The sequence below is a fragment of the Pristiophorus japonicus genome, chromosome 6, assembly GCF_044704955.1.
Source record: "Pristiophorus japonicus isolate sPriJap1 chromosome 6, sPriJap1.hap1, whole genome shotgun sequence".
Classification (NCBI taxonomy): Eukaryota; Metazoa; Chordata; class Chondrichthyes; family Pristiophoridae; genus Pristiophorus; species Pristiophorus japonicus.
The window spans coordinates 217,348,100-217,355,462 of NC_091982.1; the positions used below are offsets into that span (position 1 = coordinate 217,348,100).

The window sequence follows — 7,363 nt, forward strand, 5'->3', positions numbered from 1 at the left end:
TCAGCAAATGTTCCTTGTGTTGAAGTGCAAGTCATCTATATCATACCAAGATTAAAAGTAGATCCAGCATTGATCGCTGGGATGCACTACTTCCACATGAACTCCAATCTGAGCAATACCCATTAACCTTAACACTATGTTTCTTGTCCATTAATCAACTTTCTATCCTTGCTGCTTCATTTCCTGTTATCCCCATATACTTGAATTTTCATAATAAGCTTTCTCTGAAACACAATATTGAATGCTTAGGGACATTTTACTACATTAAAAGGTGCTATATAAATGCAAGTTGTTGATTTCTGAAAGTCTATACAGTACCACTACTACATGCGATTTATCTATCCAATTGCTCATTTCTTCAAACAAAACTTGTGTTTAGCAAATCCATGCTGAATGTCCTTGATTATCCCATACATCTCAAAGTGCACACTAGTTTGATCTCAAATGATGGATTCCACAAGTTTGCTTATAAGTGGCTTTAGACTAACTGGTTTATAGTTACTTGATTTATCATGCTCTCCTTTATTGAACAGAAGTACAGGTATTGCATTGGTTATCCTCCAATCCCCTAGCACAATTTGCACATCTAAGGAGGATTGGGACAATGTGGTCAGAACATCTGCCACCTCCTCTTTCTGTCAACAACATACAATGTGCTTGCCATCAGGGCCTGGTGACTTATCCATTGGGTTCCACTAATATTTTCTGAACTAATTCCACTTTTACGAATCTCTAACAATTCACAGCTAAATAGATGTTTTTATATATATATTTGAGATATTTCAACAACAACTTGTATTCATATAATGCCTTTAACATAGTGAAATTCCCAAGGCGCTTCACAGGAGTATTATGCGATAAAAATGTTGACACCGAGCCGCATAAGTAGAAATTAGCGCAGGTGACCAAAAGCTTGGTCAAAGAGGTATGTTTTAAGGACCAACTTGAAGGAGGAAAGAGGTGGAGAGGGTAAGGCAGGAAGTCCCAGAACTTGGGGCCTAGGCAACAGAAGGCACAGCCACCAATGGTTGAGTGATTATAATCAGGGATGCTGAGGAAGGCAGACATCTCGGCAGGCGAGGGGGCGGTTGAGGAGCTGGAGGAAATTACAGAGATAGGGAGGGCCACCAGCTTCCTGCACACTCTCCTCTCCTGAAGTGCTGACTGCTTATTGGGAAACAATTTCTGTGGGCCCTAGTCATGCTGCAGTACCTTGTCAAGTGGCCATTACTCCTGTGTGATCGTTGACTGTGTCAGCAGACTGTTTTCTTGGAAGCAGCCTCCCGGCCAGGCCCATTTCTGTTTGTCAGCTAACTTCCAGACAGATACATTTTTATTAGGGTCACTGAACAGTAACTAGGAGGAAATCCCTGTACTAGTCTCCTCTCCCTAACCTAAGGGCACTGAGGGAAATTGTAGCACCTCAACCTCTACTACTACCCCGGCTAAGATTAGCTAATGCTACAAGAGTAGGAATCAAACCTGGTACCTTCAAATCTGTATGGTTCAATTAAGCCACAATAACCTGGGTGAGCCCTCGGGAAGCCAAAATTGCTAAGGAGTAATATATTTATTTCATTGCTGTTTGTGGGATCTTGCTGAGTGCAAATTGGCTGCCACGTTTCCTACATTACAATAGTAACTACATTTCAAAAGTATTTCACTGGCTGTAAAGCACTTTGGGAAGTCCTGAAAGGTGCTATATAAAGGCAAGTCTTTTTTTACTTTATTTGCAGTATCAAACCTGTACTCAAATATACAAAATGATTTAAAAATCCCTGGGGGTAATGTTAACTTCTATCGCTGGATGTAACATGGCCGCCCGTTTTATACCCCACCTAACTGTCTTTTTCAGTGGAAAAGTAAATTGGGTGTGATCTAAAACAGGCGGTCGATTCACTATTGCCTGTTACTTGCCAGGAGATAAAGGTTAAAATTACTCTGTCTAAATTCGTTAATCATTTTGAATTATTTTCATTCCATTGCAGTGATTATTTGATAAATGAACCGTATCAGTTGAAAGTATGCTGCAGGCTTTATAGCAAACAATTTACATTATAGAAATGTGAAAAAATTAAAATGTAGCGTTATTGAATTTTTTTATTAGACATGGAACTGGCTATATGCTAACTGTGGAAACAATCCAATGAATAACATACATGATAGGCATATTACTGGGGAGATTTCCTCCAGATAAAGTGTAAAATCAGAAACATGTATTTTATAAACCTGTTTAAGATTTCACTGCAGCTAGTGAACAGAGGTTATTGTCACCCACATTTCATAAGAGAACAACAACAACATTCATTCCTCTGTACTTTAGTTGAATTCTTAGTTGAGTGATTGTTGATAACAGTAAAATATGAATTTGGTTTTAATCAGTACTTTTTCATTCCAAGGCAGAATTCATTTGTGTTTTATTGGCTGTGCTTTCGTCAAAATGGAGCAGATGTCAGGTCTCGATGCTGGGTATGTAATTCTGCCATTCTCCACACCCGATTCTGACAGTTCAGCAGTAACTGAGTACAGCCAGCAACAAAAGCAATTCGCTATAGCTGCCAGGTAAAATATTAAACTTCTGATGATTAATACTGTGTTTCACTCAGCTTTAAAGCCTTTCACTGATCTGAAAAACTATAACAATGAAGGGATCACAGCAACTGAAAATATATTTAAGCATGGAGATTAGGTGGTGCAATGGTTAAAAGATGGGTTTTTCATTTCTCGGTTCAAATGAAAGTTTCCTTTGCTGGCTGGTAGGATCTTCTGTAAAATAAGTTTATTATTCACAATCCATTTCCTTGTGGATTTGGGCTCATAGCACTGAATTGCCTCTAATTCAACAACAACTTGTATAGGAGAGCGGACTGAATGCACAGTCAAAGAGGAATGTTTTAGGAGGCTTTCAAAGCCAAGAAGTGAGGTAATGACTTGAAGTAACATTGGGAATGAATTCTGGAGCACAGCATCATGGTCACTGCAGAATCAGTCCCTACTGGTGAAGCAGAGAACAAGCAAGCTCTTGCAGTCACTGGAGAGTTCTGCCAGAACTGTAATACTGAAGCAGATTGCTCAGGTAGGATGGAATAAAGCCATGGAGAGATTGGCAGATAGGAAAAGGATCTTTCAAATGGATTTCCGAAGGCATAAGGAGGTAGGGGAGCTTGGCAAAGAAGAGCATGTGGGACTTTGTGTGGGAGAGGATACTGGGTGACAGAGTTCCAGATGAGCTATGTCATGTATCCTACATGGTTACTGCTTGTACTATTACAAGGTATGCCAACAGAGGGCACTGCAGTGGGAGACTTATAGGTTACCTGTACAGGTGTACCAGGCCTAGTATAAAAGGCAGGCCACTAGGTGTGATCCTCACTCTGGAGGTACATTAAATGGACTAAGGACACGACAGTTCAAGCATAACACATTGTCTCGTGGAGTCATTATTAGAGCATCTGAAGACATAACAATTGGCGACGAGATTACAGACCTTCACGAGAAAATGACTAACTTTGGTACGTTGTAGCAGTTCGCCGATGGTGATGATTGAGAAGCCTTTGTGGGGAGGTTCGACCATTTCTTCACAGCAAATGACCTGGCAGGCAACAATCCAGCCACACTGCCAACCAGTTGTGGGACCACCGTCTATGGCCTCGTCAGGGACTTGCTGGCACCAGCGAAGACAACAACAAAAGTGTACGAGCTTCCTTTTGGCTAAGATCATGCGTAACTGACCTGACCAGCCACCATGACCTCCGGGTGGTTTCTCCCTGGTCAGGAAGGTATATGCTTGCTTTTTTGGAAACAGGAGGTGGGTGGGGTGGCTTGACCCATCCACCTCCACGGAGGTGTGTGGGGTGGCTTGACCCATCCACCTCCATGGCACGAACCTGGTATTGCAGTACTTCCAGGAACGGTGCAGTGGCTCTAGGCCTTTTGGCTAAGAGCATTGGCGCAGAGTGATCCTTGGCATGTGCAAGGTGACCTCTGGCGTTTGTGATTTGACAAAGAATTGGAACGATTGGCTACGAATTAAAAAAAAAAAAAAGTGTACGAGCTATCGCTTCTCGGCCTTTTGGCTAAGATCATGCGTAACTGACCTGACAGGGGAGTAGCCACCATGACTTCCGGGTGGTTCTCCCTGGATCAGGAAGGTATATGCTTGCTTTTTTGGAAACAGGAGGTGGGTGGGGTGGCTTGACCCATCCACCTCCACGGAGGTGTGTGGGGGACCTGACCCATCCACCTCCATGGCACGAACCTGGTATTGCAGTACTTCCAGGAACGGTGCAGTGGCTCTAGGCCTTTTGGCTAAGAGCATTGGCGCAGAGTGATCCTTGGCGTGTGCAAGGTGACCTCTGGCGTTTGTTATTTGACAAAGAATTGGAACGATTGGCTACGAATTTAATTTAAAAAAAAAAGTGTACGAGCTTCTCGGCCTTTTGGCTAAGATCATGCGTAACTGACCTGACAGGGGAGTAACCATGACCAGAAAGTGATTCTCCCTGGATCAGGAAGGTGGTTCTCCTATGCTTTTTGGAAATAGGAGGTGGGTGGGATGGCTTGACCCATCCACCTCCACGGAGGTGGGTGGGGGGGCACACACCCACCTCCATGGCACGAACCTGGTATTGCAGTACTTCCAGGAACGGTGCAGTGGCTCAAGGCCTTTTGGCTAAGAGCATTGGCGCAGAGTGATCCTTGATGTGTGCAAGGTGACCTCTGGCGTTATTAATCTGACAAGATGATCTGACAAAGAATTGGAAAGATTGGCAACGAATAAATAAAAAAAATTTTAAAAGTGTACGAGGAGCTTGTAACGCTGATCTAAGAACAACACAAGCCCAAAGAAAGCATCCTCACAGCCAGACACCAGTTTTATACACACTGACGGCTCGAAGGCCAGGACATTGCGAAATAAGCTGCAGACCTCAGGAAGCTGGCGGCACCATGTGATTTCGGCAACCACCTCACCAAAGCGCTGTGGGATATCTTTGCCATCGGAATCAGCCATGAGGGCCTTCTTCATAAGTTACTATCTGCGGATACCACAGTCACACTGCAGAAGGCCATCTCTGTGAGCCAAGCATTCGTGACCTCGACCTGCGGCTCTGGGCGGATGACTCATCCTCAGGACTCAAACCCGACAAGTACTGTACACAGAATGGTGCCTTTTAGAGGCTGGACTGTAGAACATGAATCTTCTCAGGGGAGAACATAAGAATTAGGAACAGGAGTAGGCCATCTAGCCCCTCGAGCCTGATCCGCCACTCAATAAGATCATGGCTGATCTGGCCGTGGACTCAGCTCCACTTACCCGCCCGCTCCCCATAACCCTTAATTCCCTTATTGGTTAAAAATCTATCTATCTGTGATTTGAAAACATTCAATGAGCTAGCCTCAACTGCTTCCCTGGGCAGAGAATTCCACAGATTCACAACCCTCTGGGAGAAGAAATTCCTTCTCAACTTGGTTTTAAATTGGCTCCTCCGTATTTTGAGGCTGTGCCCCCTAGTTCTATTCTCCCCGACCAATGGAAACAATCTCTCTGCCTCTATCTTGTCATTATTTTAAATGTTTCTATAAGATCACCCCTCATCCTTCTGAACTCCAATGAGTAAAGACCCAGTCTACTCAATCTATCATCATAAGGTAACCCCCTCATCTCCGGAATCAGCCTAGTGAATTGTCTCTGTATCCCCTCCAAAGCTAGTATATCCTTTACTTAAGTAAGGTGACCAAAACTGCAAGTAGTACTCCAGGTGCGGCCTCACCAATACCCTGTACAGTTGCAGCAGGACCTCCCTGCTTTTGTACTCCATCCCTCTCGCAATGAAGGCCAACATTCCATTCGCCTTCCTGATTACCTGCTGCACCTTCAAACTAACTTTTTGGGATTCATGCACAAGGACCCCCAGGTCCCTCTGCACCGCAGCATGTTGTAATTTATCCCCATTCAAATAATATTCCCTTTTACTGTTTTTTTTTCCATGGTGAATGACCTCACATTTTCTGACATTGTATTCCATCTGCCAAACCTTAGCCCATTCGCTTAACCTATCTAAATCTCTTTGCAGCCTCTCTGCGTCCTCTACACAACCCGCTTTCCCACTAATCTTTGTGTCATCTGCAAATTTTGTTACACTACACTCTGTTCCCTCTTCCAGGTCATCTATGTATATTGTAAACAGTTGTGGTCCCAGCACCGATCCCTGTGGCACATCACTAACCACCAATTTCCAACCCAAAAAGGACCCATTTATCCCGACTCTCTGCTTTCTGTTAGCCAGCCAATTCTCTGTCCATGCTAATACATTTCCTCTGACTCCGCATACCTTTATCTTCTGCAGTAACCTTTTGTGTGGCACCTTATTGAATGCCTTTTGGAAATCTAAATACACCACATCCATCGGTACACCTCTATCCACCATGCTCGTTATATCCTCAAAGAATTCCAGTAAAAGAGAGAGAACAGGCCCCCTAGTCCCTTAACTCAGAGTCCGCCGAGGGGGCGAATCGAGTAGCATCATGCTGGCGTTGCGGAGGGGATCACAGGGCTCACCAGTGCCGTTTTAAAGACTATGTATGTAAAGGCTGCAGCACAATGGGCCACCTCCAGCGAATGTGTAAAAGAAATGTGACTCACTATGTTGATGAAGAGTCTGCAGATGGCCATGAATCCAGCGCGGATTGTGAAGTGATAGTCAGAGAGGCAGCTCAGCCCCACGATGAGGTATATAGCATGTTTACCTGCACCACCGAATGTTCTCCATTGAGGATGGAAGTCGAGGTAAACGGTGTTCCAATCTTCATGGAAGTGGACACGGGGGCGAGCCAGTCAGCGATGAATCAAGAAGCCTTTGAGAGGCTATGGGACAATCAGGCTGAACGACCCAAGTTGGCAAAGCTGCGCACCTACACCAGTGAACTTATCCCAGTCATTGGTAGTGCAGATATAAAGGTGCTCCATGATGGTGCGGTGCACAAGTTACTCCTGTGGATTTTTGCAGGTCATGGACCAACGCTACTCGGAAGAAGGTGGATGGAGAAGATCCATTGGAGCTGGGAAGATTTCATCCCTCCAGCGATCAACGTCCCAGATGCTCAGAGGCAAAGCAAACCCCCACCTGAGGTTGGATCCGGCACCAGAGAGCAGGCCAGCACAGCACCCAAGGCACAGATCGCTCAGCACGACTGCGTGGAGATGATCCGGCTGAGACGACCCAAATGCACCTTCCAGGCTCCAGTGGCAGGACTTTGGAGGAAGAAAATTGGACCCAGAGGCGACTTCCCAGCTTCAGTGGCAGACTCCGGGGAGAAGAGGATCACAGCAGTCGACATCGTGGATGGAAGAAAGATGGTGCCC

At 44.9% G+C, this 7,363-nt stretch overlaps 2 pseudogenes; both read left to right on the forward strand.

Annotated features, from left to right (window-relative positions):
• Positions 1-4,056: 4,056 nt before the first annotated feature.
• Positions 4,057-4,295, forward strand: LOC139266386 (U2 spliceosomal RNA; annotated as a pseudogene).
• A 128-nt stretch (positions 4,296-4,423) lies between these two features.
• LOC139266436 (U2 spliceosomal RNA) lies at positions 4,424-4,659 on the forward strand (annotated as a pseudogene).
• The last annotated feature ends 2,704 nt before the right edge of the window (positions 4,660-7,363 follow it).